Source organism: Rattus rattus, chromosome 6, assembly GCF_011064425.1.
Source record: "Rattus rattus isolate New Zealand chromosome 6, Rrattus_CSIRO_v1, whole genome shotgun sequence".
Classification (NCBI taxonomy): domain Eukaryota; kingdom Metazoa; phylum Chordata; class Mammalia; order Rodentia; family Muridae; genus Rattus; species Rattus rattus.
This window is the reverse complement of record NC_046159.1, coordinates 65,554,879-65,577,490: the sequence shown is the minus strand read 5'-3', so window position 1 is coordinate 65,577,490 and position 22,612 is coordinate 65,554,879.

Genomic DNA, 22,612 nt, shown 5'->3' with positions numbered 1-22,612 from the left:
TACCAATAGCACCTCCAAAGAAGATATTAATTTGATGAATATATGAAAACTTTCAAAATTAGAGAGAATGAAGAAGCTAAATTAGAAGAGTTCTTAATAATGTAATATCCATTCTACAAACCACAATAGGAATTAAAAAGTATTAGCATATCTTAGTGAAATTTTAAAGAAAGGAAGAAAAAGGAGATCAGCTTTATCATCTAAAATCAATTGGCTACAGTTGATGAGCACCGGCTAGCTCATACTGGGGAGTAATAAACAAGACTCTATAAAGAATGAATCATGTCAGATTAATCTAATTTCCTTATATGTCAGACTGACTTCTGAGATCAAGGAAAAGTAATAGATTAAATATATCTTGTTGTTAACAAGATTTTCGATGCAGTTCCATTTAACACCATCAATCATTATACAAACAAAGCAGAACATGGCTGAGTCTTCAGGTAACAGAGGGGTTGGCACGTGTTTGAAAAGTGGTGAGATAATGACATTGTTGGCTGGGAGAGGCTGGGATGCGTGGCAGGTCACATGAGTGCCTACCCTATTCCATGGCAACCAGACATAGTGTGATACATCAACTGCATGGGCTTTTAATCATTAATCTGTCTTGATTTTGTGCAAGTACCTATATGCATGTATGTGTATTAAGTGGGTGCCTGACACACTTGGAGCTGAGAAGGACTTGTAGCATCATCTGTGGAGTAATAAAATAGTTACAGGTCATGCAGCATACACATAGAGAATTGAATCCAACTTCTGAAAGAGCAGCAAGCGCTCTGTAGCTGAGCCATTTCTCCAGTCCCTAAAATGAAGATTAAAGCAAACAAACAAACAAACAAACAAACATGCCGGAGTGTACTCAGAATGTGCTACGTGAAGAGGAATATAAAGAGGCACACAGAGCACTTAGCTTATAGAGATGCTGTAAGAAGCTGACAGTGATGTTATTTCCATCATCCTATCAGCTGGAGGGCATTTAGACAGGTAAATTACTTTTTAGACTCTAGAAAGTGAACATTTTACATTTTATTCATTGCTGGAGTGATTCATTTTTGGATGGCCTCAAAAAATGAATTATTGTAAAAATACTCAACCCTAATTTAATTCAACAATGAAAAGTAAATTATTTCTGCATGTTCTGCCGTGTTAAAACAAAAAAAAAGGAGAAATAAATGAAAATTACAATTTTATATCCAGTTAACTCAGAAATAATAACCAATCAGTTCTATTTCCATGAGATCTAGTAGGTTTAGTTATTTCTTAACATACTACAGGTTTATATTTATTCATGTCTATAAAACTTGGCAAGAGGTGGTCTAATTTCCTTTAAATAATCTGATTTGTTTTCATTAAAATCTTTATAACACAAAGTTACTTCTGTTTATAATTTTTTGACACTACACTGTTTATAATTTTTAGCTTACACTTAAAGATGCTTTGTTTTTGCTTAATCCTAACTTTAACTATACAATTCTTTGAAGGGTCATACAATATAAGGCAATTTTTCATGAAAATATTAGCAAGCTTATTTTATAGGTAAATCATATCCTATCATATCCATTATACCTTTTTATGATGCAAAATTATTTAATATTAAATTAATTTATAGATACATAATGCCCCCCTGATGTTTTCCTACATGTTCAATATGTGTGCAGTGTAAGAGGAAGAGAACGTACGAATTTACAGCCAGGTATTGGTGTGCCCTGATAAAGTATTTCCATAGCACACAGGAAGTCTCGAACTTGATTGTCAACCTTGCATAAGCTAGGTGTGGTCCTGTTCAACATCAGTTGATTTTTTTTCAAGGTGGCTATGGTTTAGTTCCTCATTAGGCCATTGATTGTGGATATTTTTAAAAGACTTTATTGATTGATCGATTGATTGATTGATGTATTTTACCTGCATGTGTTTATATACATGCCCTGAGGACAAAGGCCAGAAGAGAACATCAGATCCTGGGGAACTGGGGTTATCAGTGGTTGGTAGCATCAGCACGCATTCTCCAGACCTCATGTGGAAGCTGCATGAGAATAGACAGTACTCTCATCCCCCCAGCATCTGTCCAGCCTCATGCCTTGTACTCTTAATCTGTTGAGCAATGAAAAGCTATATTTGGCTCGACAGATAAACTCACTCTAACTGAAGCTGAAAATACAATTAATGATACTATTCTGCCTTCATATTTTAATAGCTTTAATGGTACGTTATGGAGTTGAGGCATTATGAAACATTATTTAAAGCCATGAGAAATTTTAGTGACAGATGAGACTATTAGGCTTGGTAACATCCCTGTGACAAAATCAAGTCTTCCAGCCCAAATTCAAATATGGTATATTTTCACAGCATGGACGTATATGAATATAGTGTTTTCAAACAGGAAATTGAAGTATCACTACAAGTCTGTAATCCCAGCACTATTGAGGTAGACACAGCTGGATCCCTGAATCAGCCTAATAAGTAATGAGTTTCAGGTCATCTAGACCTACACAGTAAGATATTTGTGTTTAAAAAGAAATGAATACAATTAAGTTCTCTTATCTTTTTTAAATTGAAAATAGATTTTTCTCTCATAAAATACATTCCCACCACAGTTATCTCCCCTCCCGTCCTCACGTCCTCACAGCACTGCAGCTCTGCTGCCAGCAACCTCCCCTGCCCCCAGATCTCCCACTCCATTCCCCTCATAAAAAAGCAGGCTTCCAAGAGAGAACAGCCAACCCAAACTAAACAAGGTACAATGTGACAGAAAAATCTCTTATTATCAAGGCTGAGCAAAGCCACCCAATAGGAGTAAAAGAGTCCAAAGATCAGGGAGAAATGTCAGAGATATACTGGCTCCCAGTGTAAGGAGTCCCACAAAAGCACCAAGCTAACAGCCATGACGTACACAGAGGACCTGGTGCAGAGCCCTACAGGCCCTGTGCTTGCTGCTTGTCTTTGTTCTTCTCTCTCTCTGCTCCTTTCTTTTCCTGGCAGCAACTGTAGGATTCAGAAGAATCTTTAATATCCTTAGGAAGCCACACGCCACTTCTGCTCTTAATCCTACTCCTTTTCCTTTTATGAAACTGAAGATGAGAACCTTTTTTCCACAGTCATCCATCCATGTATATATTAGTTTTTCCATATGTATTTTGTGGATACTGTATGTTTGTGTGTGAGTGTGTGTGTGTGTGTAATATATATATATAAATATATATATATATATATATATATATATATATATATATACCTCAGTGTATATATATATATCTACCTAGTGTGTGTGGGGGGGTGTGGGTGTGTGTTCCTTTCATCCTCATTGACAAGAGTTGAAAAACACACTAACTTATTGAAATAAAACTACACTCTCAAAGAATGAGATGATTGGCCACGGTCATCCACAGGTCAAATGCAGTCCTGGCTTTTTGGTACTCCACTCTGCCGAGTCACTCCTTCTCTACCCTGAATGTTGAGTGTAGAATAAGCTGACTTTGAATTTTACCTCTCTTGAAATGAATATTCATAAACACAACTGGTTTAAACAAAAAGTGGCTTTTCACCTTTCATGACTACTGGTGATTTTATGGAGGGATCTCACAATGTATCAGTGAAGGCATCTTGCCCCAACTGAGCTAAGATTAAAAAGTATCTATTTCATTTTTTCAAACTGATAGCTGGGTCAGGGTTTCATAAAAGGGTAAACTGTTGCACCAATCAGATATAGTGCTCAGGTTGTGTTGAGGACACCCTTTTCCAGACCCCTTTTGTCTGTCTTCTACCTGACAATGTCAGCATACCACGTCAAACTCAAGACCCAGTCAAACCAACAGAAACTTCTAAGACCTTGCTCATGGGTATTTATTTTATTCTAAGCTTTCAATTGCTATGCCAAAGAAATCACATAGTATCACTTGTGGACCATTTTCACTGTGTGTTTTAAATATGGTCATCACTAAAGAGATTCTCTGGTTTTGTCCTACTGAGCATAAATTGGTAAATTTCAATAATGTGTACAGTGGATCAAGTATTTATTCATAATTTTGTGTCAAACTCTTGTATCTTTATCCCCTTCTTGCCCTAAGATAAGAACTTGATACAGGAAGCCAGTGAAGGTCAGTACCAGAGATTTTCAGCTCATGCATACTCACACTGTAAAGTAGGACGTCAGTGAAAAGTTAAGTTTAAAATAAGTAGATGTACAGCATTCTCCACCAAGCCAAATATTCAATCCTGGACGGAGGCTATCATTAACTCAAAAAATAGAAAACTTAGCAGACTCAGGTGGTGAACTAACCTAAGAAATCACAGAAGCTCCTGTATCATACAGGTTTCACAGGCCCCTCCTTCTCTATGATGTCATATGAGCAATAAGAATGGCTGGGAAGAGGAGAGTCTCTACTATGTGAACTGCCTGGAGGGATACAGCTTTCATGAGTTGTCATCAATGCTGCCGGCAGGCTCTTGATTGCACATTGATTATGGGTCATCCACACATGTGTGTGTATGTACCTGTGCATGTGTGTATCCATTTGCCTGGACACGTGCCTGTGGGAATGTGTGTGTGTGTGTGTGTGTGTGTGTGTGTGTGCGTGTGTGTGTGTGTGTGTGTGTGTGTGAATATTACAGGCTAGAGGACAAGTTGCAGGGGTCAGGTCTCTCCCTCTACCATATGGGTCCCAGGGATCAAACTCAGGTCCATAGGTGTAGTAACCCAGCACATTCATGCACTGAGCCATTGTTTACACCAAGATGTCAGTCATGTAAAAGAGAAAATACTCCACAAATGTTTGATGTTGCTCTCAACTATGGAGCTTTGATAATGAACCAGTGTGCATAAACTGGTATATATCCTGTGTCTTAGGCTAAGCCCTGCCATGAATAATCACCCTACAAATTTGGGGAGTCAGATATTTTCTGACTTCCTATTGAAGCATCTAAAAGACAAATTCATTTTACACTTTCCCAGAGTTGCCAGGAATTGCTAATGACGGTGAAACATGTTAGAAAATTATACCAGGTAAATGCTTTATAACCAACCTCTATTCTCGGAGGGTCTTCAGTGCTTTAGCCTAATGAGTACAGCCCTTTCCCAGTCACTCCACAGATGCAGTGCAGCGCACTCATGCTGGGAATCAGCAGTTTTCTGGTCTACATGCTAGGACAAGTCTTTACTGCATGTTTGTATTACCCTCATTTGTTCCTTGTCAAAGTCCTAAGGGAACATGCTCCTTATATTGAAGAGTAGTTATTTAGCTTTAAAAAAATGAATCATCACTATTGAATTTGGAAAGTAGATTGAATGAGCAGTCTCAAAAATGAGTATTTATTTGAGCCTCCAGGCACTTATCTATAGCAACAGGAAGCATAATGCTAGGCTCGACACACCAGATATATCCTACACAGTAGAATTTCATTACAATAATTTTTTTTCCAAAAAAAACATTAGAATCTGGTAGAAGTAATGAACTCTAAGTGGCTAGTGTCCTCCCAAATCTACTCTCCAACCTGGCACTACTCTGCTTTTCTGTAAGGCTGGGAGAAGCAACTTATAATGATATATATTTTTGCTCACCTTTAACCCCTTTTAGCAGGAGCTGTGCCACGTCTGCCTCCTGAAACATTAGCCAGATGAACCCTCTGGCAGTTTGTCTATTTCTTCTCATTACACTAATGTGGAAAATGAACTAGGAAGCATGCTTCCTCTCCCGTTAGGCCAGGAGCACATTTATAAGGACATCAGCGAGACTGTTCCTTTCATTCTGTCCCCAGATCCTCCCTCAGCAGCTGCATCTCTCTAACCACTAGTAATTTCTCTTCATTATCCCGCAATATGAGGCTAGGGAGACTCTTTTGTTGCAAGTGGCTATAGACATGACTGTCATTGGGTCCATTATTAGGTCAGTGGCGTGAGCATAGAGAACAAAGGCAATGGGCATTGTAGTTGGTGGGAGATATTAAAGTCAGTAAATTACCACAAAGGATCCAGAGAGGAAAGAGATCATTGCCTTTGTTTTCACAGATCATGAGCAGATACCAAATGGCTTTTGCAAGGTCAAGGAAAGCAGCAAGGCGCAGAGGGAAGATGCAAACAACTTAAGCCCTTACCGCAGCATATTTTCTAGGGGGTGAGAGCTGCAGACTTTGCTCTTTTCCCATTGTCCGTCCACCCAGGTAGACTGAGGCCGGATGCTTTCTCCCTTTATCACTTTACCTGTTTGATATTCACTGTCTGGTTTCCTTTTGTAGGTTGATGATTTATGTTATTTCTTTAAATGAGAATACAAACTTGTCTTTGGGTAAGTCTTAGAAAAAGCCTTCTACCACAGTCTCTCTCTCTCTCTCTCTCTCTCTCTCTCTCTCTCTCTCTCTCTCTCTCTCTGTGTGTGTGTGTGTGTGTGTGTGTGTGTGTGTGTGTATATATATATATATATATATATATATATATATATATATAGGGGTGGGGGTGTATGTGTATAATAATGCATGAGTGTATAATGTGTATGCATAATTATGTACATGTATTTGGAGGCTTGAGATAAACCCTAAGTTCTCTAAATCCCTGTTGTTCATTAGGTGCTGTCCACAATAGTTTTCAAATGATTTGTTTTTAAGTATGTGCATGTGCATGCATCTGATGGGTATGTGGAAGTATGTGCAGATTGCCAAAGTGTTGAAAGACACACTCTCAGATCTCTTGAAACTGGACTTCCAGGCAGTAGCGAGGAAGCAGACTCAGTAGTAAGATGGAACCTGGCTCTTCCTGAAGAACAGTATTTCCTCTTCACTGCTGAGTCTTCTCTTCACCACCAATCCTGTTTACTGAGATAAGGTCTTTTGCTTGCCTAGAACTTACCAAGTACACTAGGCAACCAAGTATCCAGCCAGACCCTGGGGTCTTCCTGTCTCTGCCTATCCAGCTTTTGGATTACAAATCTCTGCCACCATATCCAACTACTTTTACAGGCAATGTAAATGACTTAATGATGCAACCCAACATTTGGGCAAACAAAGAGCAAAGTAAACTCAAATTCAGGAGCTTGGAATAAATGTTAATAAAAAAATCAAAGCAGAAATTTAAAAAAGAGAACAATACAAAGAATCAACCAAAGAGCTGGTTTTTTTAATGGTAAGTCAGAGGAACAAACCCTTAGCTCAAGTAATCAGGAAAGGTAGGAAACCCAAATTTACCAAGGCATAGACGAAAGTTTGCACCTACATTGTAAATCAAAGAAAGTCAAAAGTTGATTAAAAAATTAATTTAAAAACTAATAACTTATTAAGTTACAAAAGCTAAAGGAAATTGACAAATTTCTAGAACCACTGAAGTTAAACCAGAAAGAGATCAACAACTTAAACAGCTTTATAATAAATCAGGAGACTGAAACAGTAGTATTGTATGCTGAGGGCCCTTGTGCTTGGAAAACACACACTATATCAACTAGTTACCTCTGCAATCCCTACTGTGTTTAAATACAGAAAAATAGGATCATATATATTTTGCATTTTCTTTAGTATATAACTTACTCACACAAGCCTTGCAAACAAGATGTCTTGTTCTTCCCATAAGTAGTGCACTAGCCTGCATCAAATTTGCATCAGATAATTGAATTCCATGAGTCTGAAGGTCCACCCTAATTTAGTGTCTTGGCTCAAGTGCTTGCAACAGTTTCTTTAAATTTCTACTGAGCTCATTTCTTTTCTCCTTAGGGCGTTTTCTTAATCCGATCCACATCACAGTACAGCCCAATCCAGTCCCACCTCTCTACCTTACCCTATTCTTCTTGTCAGCATGTCATCAATATTTCTGACATTCTAATATTGTACTTTGTTTTTATTGATAGATCTGTGCCTCCATTTGATTCTTGTCCTCCAGCTATAACCTAGAAATGAATTTGATGAGGTTGGCATAACTGTTTTTTAAACCAAATTATCCAAGATTAGCACATCTGGTCATGAAACTGTTGGCCAATGAATATTCACTAAAGATCTGGCTTTTCTCTATTCTGTGATATTTAGGTTGTTTTTAACCTCCGTGATTCTGAATTCCTAGTACATGAACACCAATTACTGACCTGATAAGATTTCTGATTGAGGTTGAAGCATTTTTTTTTAATTTTTTTCATCCTTATTAACTTGAGTATTTCTTATTTACATTTCGATTATTATTCCCTTCCAGTTTCGGGCCAACATCCCTAACCCCTCCCCTTGTATCTGGGCTTCCCTCCCCATCCTCCCCCATTACCACCCTCCCATAACAATCACGTTCACTGGGGGTTCAGTCTTAGCAGGACCAAGGGCTTCCCTTCCACTGGTGCTCTTACTAGGTTATTCATTGCTACCTATGAGGTTGGAGCCCAGGGTCAGTCCATGTACAGTCTTTGAGTACTGACTTAGTCCCTGGAAGCTCTGGTTTGTTGGCATTGTTGTTCATATGAGGTCTCGAGCCCCTTCAAGCTCTTCCAGACCTTTCTCTGATTCCTTCAACAGGGGTCTCGTTCTCAGCTCAGTGGAAGCATTTGTTTTTATTTGTTTGTAATTATAATAGTATGATCATTTCTATGACTTAGGTACAAAAAAAATTGCCCAGTGGAAAGTCTCCATTCAATCTTCAACCTGTCCTCAGGTTTGCTTCAGGTTGTAAGCATGAATTTTAACCATACTTTTAAAGTCAAAACATGAATGAATATGACTGGCTCGCATCTTCTTGCACTCCACATTGATGGAAGAATTTGCAGACGGGTAAAATCAGTGGATTACTGGTCAATGAGGTTTGTGGTTCACGCTTAAGAAATTATCTTAGATCTCCATCATCCAAGTTAACCTAGGTGAGCATCACCACCTATCTCTAATCCCATCATTCCAAAGCAGAAAGAGGAACCCTAAGAGAAGCTGGCCACTAGACTAGTCAAGTTGATGTGACCTAAGACTCAAGAGGGGACACTGTTTCAATAAATAAACTGGAGATGCGGAGAAAAACACTTGAACTTTGGTCAGTCTCTGCCCCCACACATAGAAAAGTTAAAGGTGTCCTCACACCCATGTACCCACAATGTAAGTGTGCACACACATACACATCTCTTTTTCTGTCTCTGTCTCTCCCTCTCTGTCTCTGTCTCACACACAAATAAATAAATAAAAGTAACACTTTCTACATCAGAGTATAAACATATTCTTGTTCAGCCAGTTAGAGAGTATCCTGATTTATTACGAAATTACCTATTATACTTCCTAGGTAAAAATAATACCAATATGGCATATACATTTTACCACACCACTTAAGATGCTTAGCATTAACTGACATAGCTGGTATCTCAGCAAGGGCTTCTCCTTACACACTGACCTCACTATGGATTCTTCCTTTCTCCAGAAGAAACCTAATCCTCTTCTGTGCTTTGCTGATGATTCTCTGTTCCTTTGCATAGCTGTATTATGAGTTCATTATTTTAAAACCAATTCATTTCTTTTTATCTTTATGTAGTGATTTTATAGTCTTTTTTCCTGTCAAATTTGAAACTTTATTTTATTCCTAAGGTTCATGTGATTTTCCATTTGATCTGTTTCCAGGTGTGCCGGGGTGAAAGAGGTCAAAGACAAAGCTTATTCTTCTTCTGGATCTGGTGGATTTTGGCTATGCCAGGGCTTTAGCTACTGAAGCAGGGCTACTTGTCACACATGTGAATTTTTCTTTTCTTTTTTTTTTTTCATTTCATTTTCTTTGCTCTTTTCCTTTACTCTTCTTTTCTCTTCCTTTCTTTCCATCATTTCTCTTCCTTCCTTTCCATCTCTCCTTCCTTCATGGGTGTACCTCTCTCTCTCTCTCTCTCTCTCTCTCTCTCTCTCTCTCTGTGTGTGTGTGTGTGTGTGTATGTGTGTGTGTGTGCGTGTGTGTGTGTGTGTGCTCTCACACCTATGAAAACAATATACATGGAGAGGTTAGAGAAAAACTTACTGGAGTCATTTCTCTTTAGAGACTGAGTTCAGCTCAGCAATCTTAGTAGCAAATATCCTTACATACTGAACCATCTTGTTGGCCAGTGAGTACTTTTTACTAATGTTGAGCATACTTTCATTGGACTCTATTCCTTGGAAGAGAAGTGCTGGGATTTCATATGACTAATTTCAGATTCACTGAGTAATGTCTCTTTTCCAAGGTATCAAACTTTACATGTCCCCAACAGTACACAGGAATTCTAGACTAGTCTATTCTCTCTCACATTTTGATGACCTTTTAAATATAACCATGTTCCCATTCATTAACAGGTTCCTGAACTTTGTATAGAGTCTCAGAATCGTATTATTTTTGTTCTTCCATTCAGACTTCCCGCTTCCTCCATTTCCCTTCCCCCTTTTTTCCTTTCTTCCTTTAAACATGATTTACTCTGTAGCACACACTGTCTTGGACATCACAGCAATCCTCCTGCCTCAACCTCACAAGCTCTGAGATTACAGCATGTGCCACCATGTCCAACTCTTTTGCTCATTTTTTTTTGATTGTCTACCTTTTGGTATTTTAAAAAATTAGCTCATGACATTTGATTTTGTTTGTTGGTTGGCTGCTTGGTTGGTTTGAAATAGATGTATGGTCATTAAGGGTTCAGGAGCCATCATTCTGTTAAATCTAGAAACCTGAACTCGATCTTTGGGATTCATATGGCAGAAGGAGAGAATTAACTATTGCAAGCTGTCTCTGAACCCCACACAAGCTCTGTTGTGTGGACCAAGGGATACACACATGTGCATGCGTGCACATGCGGACACACACACACACACACACTGTAAAAAATGTAAGATATCAGGTCTTGCTAACATTTTGTGGGGTTCATATTTCTTATATCACCTTACAGTTTATATTATCATTTTCAGCCATTTTTATATTTAAGTCACGTTGTACTGCAATGTAATGCAATGTGTCTTAGAGGTACTAGTTTTGATTTAAAAGATTATTTTGGTGTTAGACCTAACAACTAGTTGTTTAGTTGCTAGATAAGAGCACTTTCTGTTCTTGCAGAGGACCTAAGTTTGATTCCTAACATCCACATGGAGACTCACAACCACTCAGTAACCTTAGTTCCATAGGATCCAACTGTTCTTCTTTTCTAACCTCTATGGACACAGACATACATGCTATACACATACACACACACATACACACACACATGCACACTTTCTCTTTCTCTCTCTGTCTCTCTCTCATACACACACACACACACACACACACACACACACACACAAACACACATATGTAAATAAAAATATAAAAAATTTTGGTTTGGATTTGATTATATAATATATTTATGCTTATATAAAATAAATGAGTCAACCTGAGATATTTTGTCTTTCTCTCCTATAGTTTGCTTTTTTCTGTTATCTTTTCTGTTTTTCCTGGAAGGATAGTTCATTCTTTTACAACTCCTCCCACTAATGGCACTGAAAGAAATCATTAAGATCAAGTACAAGGAAAAGATTTATATTTTTGCTGTATAGTTTGGTTCAACTTTTACTATATATGCTTTGTATTTCATCTTACAAATTTTATGATGCTGAGGTGAATGAAACCAAATGCCTCCCACACACTACAAAAACACTCTACCCCATCAGTGTTTTCTATCACAAATCATACTCCAAGGCATAGCTGTGTATATAAGACAATACTGTATTCGTGTAAAATACTAAATTTTGCCTTTGTGTTTTTATTTTATAAGTCTTGACCACAGCATTTGATGTTTTATTTGGATTTTCTCCATAAAGTTTCATACATTTTATTCATAATTATAAGTGTGAAGTTTCTTGTCACGTTCCAAAAAATATTTTGGAGAATCTTATAGAAAACCCAATATAGCAATTTGGAGAAAAACAACTGTGTATGCATGCTTTTTTTGTTTTTGTTTTTTGTTGTTGTTGTTTGTGTGTGTGTGTGTGTGTGTGTGTGTGTGTGTGTGTATTGAAGTCAGAGTACAACTTACAGAAGTTGGTTTGCTTCTTCCATTGTGTAGGTCTTAGAGACTAAACTCAGGGTATCTACTTTGGCAGCAAGTATATTCACCCACTGAATCATCTCACAGGCCCTAAAATGTCTTTCTTTGTTAAGTAGACGTAACAGTATTATAATGGTGGAACTCTTAGTAGTACTAAAGAATATATTTATGCATGACAAGTAGTCACTCTTTTTTGTCCTTCCTTAATTTCATCTGCATGTACAATAACTGATATCTGTAATTTTAAAATCTTGGCAGCAATTACAGAATTGCAATGTGAGTATTCAATTAATACAGACCAGCCCTATGGAGACATGTCTCAATTTAAAGTAGTTTGACTTAAATTAGGGTGAAATTAAAGAGCTTCTAAATTAGAAATTTCAAAAAGCAAACCCTTCATTCATCTCTTAATTCAGAATTAATTCTTTGGAGAGTTCACTCAGGTCAAGTTTAATCAGTTACCATCTGGGAGGCTTGTATTCCAACAGAAAGCAACTCTGATGTTAATTTATATGGAATTGTACCAATTATGAGGGGAGGGTAGTCCAGGTATGGAATTCTCAGAAGTTTCTCCTATGGGTCCTAGTGATGTGTTGTATACAATGCTAATCAAGGCATGGAAGTCCTTTGTAGTTTTATCTTTCTCACCTATAAAATTCTGTAGTAGAAACTACACCTTGTCTTTGTTGCCTGGCTTGATTTGTAATGTGATTCTTAGGGGTAGTGGGAGGGCTTGGTGGGAAAAAGGCACTTGCTGTCAAGGCTAACACCTGAAGGGACTCCCACACGTTGTCTTCTTCCCTGAATGTGTTTATGGTAGCACAGGTAAACCTGCACATTTGTACACACATGCACACATACTTACAGAATAAATTTAAAAATTAAAAATAATTCTTAAAGTGTGTTAAGTAATAAAGCTGAAGAGATTATTCAGAGGTGGTGGATCTTCTGGGAGATACAAGTTGTAGTCCAAAGGCTCGCATCAAATACTTCCCAACTGCCTGTAACTCCTGCCACAAAGGATGTTCATATATAAATTGGGATACAGCTAATGGTGATGAAGAATTCTTCCTGACCCAGCTTTTCCTTAAGACCTTGACATGATTGATTCACTGATAGATCTTGAAAAATGAACACAATTCCTCGATGCTTGTATTATTAGTTGTATTTTCTATCAGCTTTAAGTTCCTAAGCATCTTAGAAGACATGAGGTAAGGTCTATGTGCTTATTTTCAGAGCAGAGCTTAATAACTGTTTTCTGAAATGAACCACTGCAATGGCTTCTTTGATCAGTATAAAATATCACCATAGGTGTTACAACTCATGTTCTTCGGGACCCATCGTGTCTCTCCTTAATGTAGGGATTTAGAATGCAATGCTTGCATTCTAAAGAGCTCATGGGGGTGTGGCCTAGTTTCATTTCTGTTGCTATGAAACATGAAGATAAAAAACAAATCAGAGCTCAGAATACCCAAGATAGATTTTACAGACCACATGAAGCTCAAGAAGAAGGAAGACCAAAGTGTGCTTCAGTCCTTCTTAGAAGGGGAAACAAAATACTCACAGGAGGAAATACAGAGACAAAGTGTGGTGCAAAGACCGAAGGAAAGGCCATTCAAGGACTGCCCCACCTGTCCCTTATACAAACACCAAACCCAGACACTATTGAGGATGCCAAGAAGTGCTTGCTGACAGGAGCCTGATATAGCTGTCTCCTGAGAGGCTCTGCCAGAATCTGACAAAATCAGAGGCAGATGCTTGAAGCCAACCACTGGACTGAGCACGGGGTCTCCAACAGAGGAATTAGAGAAAGGACTGAAAAAGCTGAAGGGGTTTGCAACCCATAGGAAGGACAACAATATCAAACAACCATACCCCCCCAGACCTCCCAGGGACTAAACCACCAACCAGAGAGTATACTTGGAGCGACCCATGGCTCCAGCTGCATATGTACCAGAGGATGGCCTTGTCAGATATCAATGGGAAGATAGACCGTTGGTCCTGTGAAGGCTCGAAGCCCCACTGTAGGAATATGCCAGGACGGGGAACCAGGAGTGGGTGAATAGGTAAGGAGCTCCCTCGTGGAAGCAGGGGAAAGGAGGATAGGATAGGGGGTGTTCAGAGGGAAAACCGGAAAAGGGATAACATTTCAAATGTAAATAAATAAAATATCCAATAAAAAAATCAGAGGAAAGGGAATTTGTTTTAGTTCACAATTCCAGGACAATATACTTCATCATTGTCCTGAAGTCATAGAATACACAATGATACCATTAACTTTTATCCTAGGTCTTCCCATGTCAATCAAGGTAATGCACAAAAAGTATTCCCACAGGGCAACCTGATCTAGACCGTCTCTCATTGAGAGTCTTTTGTCAGTTAATTCTAGATGATTCTAGGTTGAAAATTAACCAACCATCCCAGGCACTAAGCAGATTTCTTCAACATTTCTTTCTATCTTTTGTTTGTAGCTCTTTGATGAATTTTTGAAGTTCATTGTCAATTCCCCCATCAAATTCTACCTCCTCCAATTTCTTTTACTTTACTATCATTCTTTCAGAACAATCAACCCTCCTTCAATGTTGTCTACCTCTAGCTATATAAATATTTACTTTCACAAGCATCTGTATATGACTGTAATCTTTTATAATCTCAGTAGAATACACCCAGACCCACTGGTAGTAAATAATACTGTTGATAATGTCCAAGGATAGAATTTCAAATACCACTGCTCCTCAAAAAGAGATTTGATAATCTCTAGCTCAGGAGCCCAGTGTGAGCCTACACACTTACACTTGTTTTGAAATAATCACAAGTTTTGTTGATCCTGGGGTGTCCGGCATTATACACTTGCACAATTAACTGTTTCCTTCATCATACATCCAATCTAGTTATTCTTACTACTGAGGAACTTTCCCATCTATCCCTGAAGTCTGTGCAATGAATCCTGCATAATAAAAATATTCTGGCCTGAATCTAATTATCATAAACTCAGACTAAAATCAGGACTTATTTAGTACTAATGTCTAAATGATTTTTATTTTAGGTGTTAGAGAAATGGCTCTGTAGTTAAGAATTGGCATTACTGTTTCAGAAGATCCAAGATTGGTTTTCTGAAACTCAAACTCCAAAGAGAACATTGCTGTTCTCAGACCTCCATGGGTATTTTCACAGTTACACAAATACACAAATATACATAAATAAAGGTAAAAATGAATCATGTGTGTCTCTGTGTGTATATACATGTGTTCTATTAAGAAGGAAAAATGAGGACATCAAATTGCTTAGAGCTGGACTTGCATGGGTTTGTGTGTCTACCAAAATGAATGATACCCACTCCTTCTTACTGACCTGCAAGTTCTATTAATCACTAAACCGTTTCTCCAACCTCAGCTTATCAGTTTTTACCTCTGTCCCTACCTCTGAACTAAGCATGAAAAATGAATATGCTTTCTATCACATGAAATCCAGTTAACTTTCCTCCAACATGATCGTGCCAAGCACTTCCACACAGAGCCTAGTGGGCACCTTCTCTTGTCTTATCTATTAAGCATCCTACTCTTCTGCCTGCCTTTGAGTTTCTGCCAAGTACAAGTGATATTTGCTGACTCCCTTATTTACAGAAAGGACAGAATGAATCTCCTCTCTGTGTTCTCTTAGGTTGACTTCATTAATCTCCACACCTTCATAAACAACCATTAAGCTTCATGTCTCTCGATAAACTGGGGAGCTTTATTGCTTGTTTCCAGCCTAGAGAAAGCCATGGAAAATTGGACGTCTCATTACTTGAAGACAACAAAATCTTCCTTGTGGCTCTGAGACGTACTTCTGTTAAACACATCTGCCAAAAGCGAGGAATAGCATTATTCCTAGACTTTTGAAATAGCCACAAAAATCCTTTTGTTCTACTTTCTTCAGTCAGAAACAAGACTTAAATGAACTACTTCAATTTCTTTGATAAAATATGCCATTGGAGTAGAAAAAGTAGCAAATGCCTTCCCTTTAGTAGATGAGACTCTTATGATATTCCTAACCTCTTCTAACTATTCTAACACATTCTTTTTCTCCTGTCATATTCTAGCCATGGTGACTTCTTCTCTTGACTGTCTCTCTCTAAAAAATATTGACAGTGACTCGAGATATGAGAATTGGAATTCAGATTCGTGAGCCAGGCTACCATTATAAAAAACCTGGCTTTATTACTTATGCACTTCCCGATATTTGTCAAGAGACCACCTATGCTTACTTCTTCAAACGTGTGTATAAGGGCTTGAAGAGAAGATTCCGTTGGTTTAGGTCCCAGCCTGGATTATACAATCCCACATGGCAGCTGTCAGCTAATTATAATTCCAGTTACAGGAGATTTACTGGCTTCCTCAAATACTGCTCATACATGCAGGCAAATACTCAAACACATAAAGTAGAGATAGATAGATAGATAGATAGATAGATAGATAGATAGATAGATAGATAGATAATTTTTAAAATGGATATAATGCTTTCACACAAAGTATATGACAGTACTAAGGATTCTGTGAGCAAATCTGTGCAAGGATTTGACAACACTTCTTGCAAGAAGAAGCCTTTTGTAAGTGTTTATGATAACATTGGTATTTACCAATATAGATAATGATTGTTTTCAGAGTCAACTACACAAACAGAACAAAAGAGATCAGATGTCTAAATATGTAAGTTTGACTTCAAGATAGGAATCTCAGTTACTTAGTATGCACAAAACCTGGACTCCATAAACCAGGCTTAGTTAGGTACACCCGGAATCTCAGAATGGGAAAGTGAAGGTTTGGGCATTCAAGTTCATTCCAGATATTGTCTTAGTTAAGGTTTCCACTGCTGTCATTAAACACAATAACCAAAGCAACTTGGGAACAAAGGGTTTAATTCAGCTTACAACTTGGAGTGAGTGGAGGAGCTCAAGTCAGAAATATTGGGTAAGAAACTAAAACACAGTTCATGGAGGAACTGTGTTATTGTCTCGTTCTTCATAATTTTAATAGGCAGTTTCTTTTCTTTTTTTTTAAGATTTGATTTATTTATTTATGTGAGTAGCTGTAGACTTTAGCTGTCTTCAGACACACAAGAAGATCCCATTACAGATGGTTGTGAGTCACCATGTGGTTGCTGGGACTTGAACTCAGGACCTTTGGAAGAGCAGTCAGTGCTCTTAACCACTGAGCCATCTCTCCAGCCCTGGCTGTTTCCTATAACACCCTGGGCCAATAGTCCAGAAGTAGCACTGCACACAGTGAACTAGGCCCTCTCATACCTATCTCCAATCAATAAAATGGCCCACAAGCAAATATGGTGTGTGTGGGGGGTCTTTTCTTAATTGAAGTACTCTCTTCCAAAGTGAATCCAGCCTGTATCGAGTTGACATAAAAACTAGCCAACATAGTGACACAGTCACTATGTCAAAAAAAATGTCAGTTTTGGCTAAAAGGCAAGCAATCAAAACAGAACAGCAAACAAGTGTTGCCCAAGTGACTATTATTTGACTTCTATAGTCTATAAATTTTGAGGGAAAAGTTGAAGTAAATTATCTCTGTCAATATTTATGTGTCATGTGGGCCTTATTAGTTTGAAAAGGGGTTTGAGGAAAATTCAAGCCTTCTGCTGCATAAATCAGGAGCACCGCCTCTGGTTCCTGCAGTATCTTCCTCCCCATTCCTGCTTAGAGCATCTTCCTGCTGTACGGAATTATTTAACAAGGATTAGGTTCAGGTATCAGCAGCAAATAGATTGGCACCTCTTTCACACTTGTAAAGTCATGGACAACACTGTCCTTTGTTTGCCGTAGCAAATAGACTGCATTTAATTGGTCCAACCGCGTCCTAAACATTGCGGTATAATCAGTAAGGAAAGAACAGTCACAGGGGGAACCATGCAGAATGGTGATTGTAGCTGCCATATTGACTTGCTAAATGTCTTCTCTGTCCTGCTTGGGCCTAAGTTTTACTTGGGATACTTGAAATTTGGTTAATCTAAACTTAGAATCGTCCTTTGTGAAATCCCAATATATCAATTTTTAAAGTCATAGTAGGTAAAGAACCAGTTTGCTCACTGACCTATCAATCTTTATCTTTATAATATACTTGGACCTTTACCTAGACTTATCTGGACCTTACTTCAGAATCACTCATTCCTCTAGTTTCTTTCTTTATTTATTTTTATATTTATGTGTATGAGTGTTTTATCTTCATGTATATCTGTGCTATACATATGTGTGGTGACTATGTAGACCAGAAGAGGGCGTTGAATCCTTTCGCAGCAATGATTTGGATGTAGGGAACCAAACTGAATGAAAGTAAAGGGGGATCTAAATACCGACATCCATTTCTTTCTGCTTCCTGGCTGTGAAGGCAATTTGACCATAGCCTCATGGCCTTTCCTCTATGATTTGTCTGCCACGCTGTACCATTTCTTTGAAATGGGAGCCAAAACACTTTGCTCTTTAAGTTGTTTCATCATGGGTATTTTTCACAGTGATGAGAGCGGTACCTAATTCACTCCCATACGTTGTCTGTTCCTTGACCCTCCGAAGAGAGTGTGCATTGCTGTATTATGCTTAAATTATGTACTATGATCTATTCTTTCCTATTCAATTCAGTTTATGCAACTCTCTGAACCATGTGCAGTAAATGCCTCATGGCATGTGCTCCTGAAATTTGTGAACATGGCAAAAATGTATAGATGCATAGATGACTGCTCTACAAGCATGAGTCCAAATCTCCAGAATCCATACAAAAATCTACGAATGGCCATCCACAGCTGTCTGTAAGCTCAGTGTTGGTGTGGGAACAAAGGAGGGTCACTGAGTCTTGGAGGCAACCAATTTATATCCAGACTCAGTGAGGGACACTGAAGCAGTGGATTAAAGTGGAGACAATTAAGCAGGACACATGGCATCCTATCCTTGCCTTCACCCTCACACCCAAAGCACACACTTCCGCCCCAGGACACACCTAGTAAGTAAGTGCCCCTTGCTGTTGGCCTTCAACAATGAGGAGTTCTCTGCAATCACACCTGCCATTCTCCAGTCTGCATTCCATGCAGCACACATAGCTGAAGTATTGTCATCTCAGAGAGCTCTCACTCCAAGTTACTCTTCAGTAACTTCAGTAGTCTCCAGAGATTAAAAATCAAATTATCCTATATAATAAAAGCAAAAGGAAAGGAGTAACAATAGTTTAATAAACCTTAAACATCATTTCAAGAATTGTAAGAATATTCCTCACAACTTCAAGACAAATCACATTTACGTGCTCTGCAATGGCTTTATTTTTTCTTGTGTATGTGTGTTTGTGTTTGTGTGTGTGTGTGTGTGTGTGTGTGTGTGTCCATGTGTGTGTGGTGTGTGTGTGGTGTGTGTGTTTCTCTGTGTGTGTGTTTAGAGGGTGTCCATCTGAGTGTGATGCCATGATTTCATAAGAAGCCAGAAGAGATTGCCAAACTTTCCAGAGCAGGAGTGCTAGGTGGTTTTAAAACACCCAATGTGGGAGCTATGAACTGAACTCAAATCTGTTGAAAGACCAGTGCAAGCTCTTAACTACTGAGTCATCTGTCTTCCCTGCTGCCTCCCCCACCACAATACAGTTCCCTTTTTAAAATTTAACATTCCCTGCTGCTTAACAAAGAAGACACCAATCTCATTTTAAAAGGGAAGAACCCAAGGCACAGTGAGCATAAATTTGACCCAGGAATCAAAAACTGGGCCTGCTTTTAAGGAATTCCTGTGATTGTTAGATGGTAAGAGGGTTGTAAACATGAATATTGCACTCATAGGGCCATACAACTACCTGCTGATGATTTGGAGGAAAGGACAGTCTTTGATCTCAACTGTGTACAGTGATTCCACAGAGACCCATCATTACATTCAACTCGGGAGTAATATTCACTGATTCAAAATCCTGTTGATTTCCTCTATGTCTTATGATCTTGGAGACATGTTTTCAGCTCTATCTACATAGAGTCCTCTAATATGCTTACATGGTTTGCATTTCTTTCAAAGTTTACTCAGCTTGAGGTGATTTTGAGAAAGAAGGGTTTGGATTTCATTTGGAGACAGCTGCTCACCTCACTACCATGTAGATGTTTCCGGACATTGCACCACTGCTGAAACTGCCTTTGCTTTGATGTTTATGGAAATATAGGTTCCTTGAGTTTACTTAAACTTACAATGGTTTATGTTTTTCTCACAACCTTGATGAGCCATCAGCTTGGCGTATAAATATGTTATTTCCATGTGGAAAAGACCACCATTTGTAACAAGAGACAGATTGCTTTGAAAGCATTCTGTTACCTATAAGAGTTCCATTCTACAACATTACTGTCAATGTGTATTGAGAACAGCTCCTTTTACCTTCCTCTTTGTAAGTATTTAACATAATTAAATTCTGTGCAGTTATGATTCTAAGATAATGACTTATTCTGCATGGGCTTGCCAAGGAGAGAAAAGTGCCAGGTTCCTGCAACATCAGTCATTAGGGGATGATATTCACAGTTAGCCAAGCATCTTACCTGCATAAACCACAGTACTGAATATTCTCCATGGTTAACTTGTTTCTGCTGTTATTGAGTTTGCCACAGGACTTGCTAACAGACTTCTCCTGTCTGGTTGAATTCTCCTTTAATCAAGAATTGTAAAACAATAACATCTACACAGTAAACAAAACAAAAACAAGGAGAGTATTCCAGGAAAGAGCTATTATCATGAAATGAACATGAAACAGAAAGAAACTGTGTAATTGTGTCTGACAATTGCTTTTGAGATTAACAGTATTTTTATTTTTTATACTTTCCCCTGTGTCTGTGAGGTGTGTATGTGTGTGTGTGTGTGTGACTCAGAAGAGGTCAATAGATTCCCTGTAGCTGGAGTAACAGGCAGTTATGAACTGCCAAACTTGGGTACTGAGTACAAAACTCCAGCCCCAGATGACAACCTTCTTTAAATAGTACCTATTTTCTTCTCTCTTTTCCCTTTTTCCTTTGGTTATTATTACTGTGTATATATATATATATATATATATATATATATATATATATATATATATATATATCTGTCTCTCCCTTGTTCTTCCATTAAGATCAAAAAACTCTGTGTTCTTCATTAGTTTCCATAGGATGAAATCACCAAATAGAGTGTTCTGATGATCTAGGGTAGACCGTAAAATATTAGTACAAAAACAGACTAAAGTGGCTTAGAAAATAAAGTTCCATTAAAATATTTCTATCCCTCTCAACATTTCCTAGGCTCTATGAATGTAACGGTTAATATAGATTTTCAAGTTAACAGGCTCTAGAGTCACCTAGGAAACAAGCCTTTGTGCGTACCTGGGGGCAAGTATTTAGACTAGGCTGCTTTAGGTGGGAAGACCCAGTTTATGTTTGGATAGCACAGCTCTATGACCTGGGTCCCTGTTCCCTAAAAAAAGAAAGAGTAAGTTTAAAAAACTATTTTCTTACCTCTCCAACTCATGACTGTGGATTCAATGAGACTCCCACCTCAAGCTCATGCTGTCACGCCTTCCCTGTCATGATGGACTGTACCCTCAAACTGTGTGCCTTTTATGTTGCTTTTGTCAGAGTATTTCATAACAGTTACAGGAAAAATTAGTCACACAAAGGAAGATCCATTAGTGTTTAAAGTACCTGCAATTAGCAACTTAGGAAATGCAGGCTCAGTGAAAGCTTTGCCCTTCCCCAACTTCTCTAGCTCGTTCACATCTCTCTTAGAAACACTATGTCTAATAATCCTTGCCTGAGTGAATGGGGTTATGTTGAATTTGATTTTTAAAAGTCCACTTTTGATTTTTTTTCTTTTTTCTATTTTTCGGAGCTAGGGACCGAACCCAGGGCCTTGCGCTTGCAAGCCAAGCGCTCTACCACTGAGCTAAATCCCCAACCCCCCACTTTTGCTTTTTAACATGTGAATATGTTTATGTTTCTCTGGGTGTATGAGCACACATGGGTGCATTGCCACTGATGGTAAGGAGACAGAATTGTAGATTCTAGAACTGCAGTTATAGGAAATTGTAAGCAGTCATGTCGATTCTGCAAACCAAACTTGAATCCTCTGCTGGAGAAATACACATTTTTAACTTCCTAGACCTGTATGTATTCAATTTTTTAATTGTTTTACTGCACTGGCTACTACTTCTATCACAATGCCACAGGTAATTCAAGTGGACGTTATAACATGATTCCTCCTTTAAGAAGAGAAAAAAATCTAGTCATTTGCCACAGAATATTTTACCACTAGGTTTCCTGTTGAAGTCATTAAACAATTCAAATATTTCCTCTCTTGTCCTTTTGTCCAAAAGGGGTGTGTGTGTGTGTGTGTGTGTGTGTGTGTGTGTGTGTGTGTGTGTGTGTGTTTCTATGTTGGACATTTATTTTCTACTGTGAAACATTCTGTGATGCCTTGTATAAGTACCACTTGGACTAGGCATGTTTGTATGAATGTACATAATTTTACTTTTTATATTTTATTAAATATTTCTGTAACTGGCCTCATGAAAGACAATATTTTAATAATCTTTTTTTTTGGTTTGGTATTATTTTTGTCTAACTTTAAAATCAGAACATAAGAACTTTATTAAATAAACTATTTTGATAAGAAACATGGAATTAGGTATTTC